General features: G+C 40.8%; 1 protein-coding gene across 3 annotated transcripts in view; it reads right to left on the bottom strand.

Moving 5' to 3' along the window:
• The window catches only part of wdhd1 (WD repeat and HMG-box DNA binding protein 1), a 19,682-nt gene that overhangs the window by 822 nt on the left and 17,959 nt on the right, over positions 1–901 (bottom strand). The gene's annotated exons all lie outside the window — the stretch shown is intronic.

The raw sequence follows: 901 nt of genomic DNA, 5'->3' as shown, positions 1-901 counted from the left end.
ACACACAGAGACACACAAGGTTTCAGGCCCCTCAGTGTAATTTTCCAGTTTCTGTTTTTTTAAATAAACAACTGAAAACTGAAAAGTTGTTTGAGTTTCATTTGAATTCTCGGACATGTAGATCTATATCCTCGGCGTTCCACTTCCGGGATTGCTCCGTTGCCAACGGAATTTGCGCTGAATTTCACTCATTTAGGCCGGATATCTGTTGCCTTGTGCTTTTTTTGTGTTGGCGTTCTAAACTCCAGTGGATTTCTGAGGACTATGGTTACCTGGTCCTCAGATCCCTGCAGGGTAAATCCAGACAGCTAGCTAGACTATCTGTCCAATCTGGGTTTCTATTACACGAATAAAACAACCTCTGAACGTACACACGTTCCACCAAAACATCTTCCTTGGCAGCCCAAGACCATTGTGATTGGTTTAAAGAAAAGCCAATAAACCAGAGCATGTTTTTCTCCCATCCCATAATGCTGTGTGGACTCTCCAGACCCTCTTCCGCAGGTAGTAACTGCGTATTTGCAAACATACATTGCAAATGTAATGAAATATACTAAAAAGGACCAAAACGCAAAAAACTAGCCCCAAGAAATGTCTACTAGGTTAAAAATACAAAAAAAAAACTACACTTTTGTTGTGTTTATTTCGCCGAGGACTTGTATTGAATGTTTCCAATGTTATGATGCAAAAACTGAATTTGAACATGAATTCAAATTAAAGTGTAAAACTGTAAATCAGGCAGGAATTTTCCTTTAAAATAGATGAAAACTGTGTCATCACACTTATTACTCCTGAGATTGACCACCCCACTGGTCCTCACACAGCATTATCATAAGATCAATGCATTGTGCCCTCGCTCCCAAAACACTCGACAGGGTTCCCAGGCAACAGGCACCCCCCC

The sequence above is a fragment of the Etheostoma cragini genome, chromosome 1, assembly GCF_013103735.1.
Source record: "Etheostoma cragini isolate CJK2018 chromosome 1, CSU_Ecrag_1.0, whole genome shotgun sequence".
Lineage (NCBI taxonomy): Eukaryota > Metazoa > Chordata > Actinopteri > Perciformes > Percidae > Etheostoma > Etheostoma cragini.
Note: the sequence above shows the minus strand (reverse complement) of the source record. Positions and strands in the feature narration are given on the sequence as shown.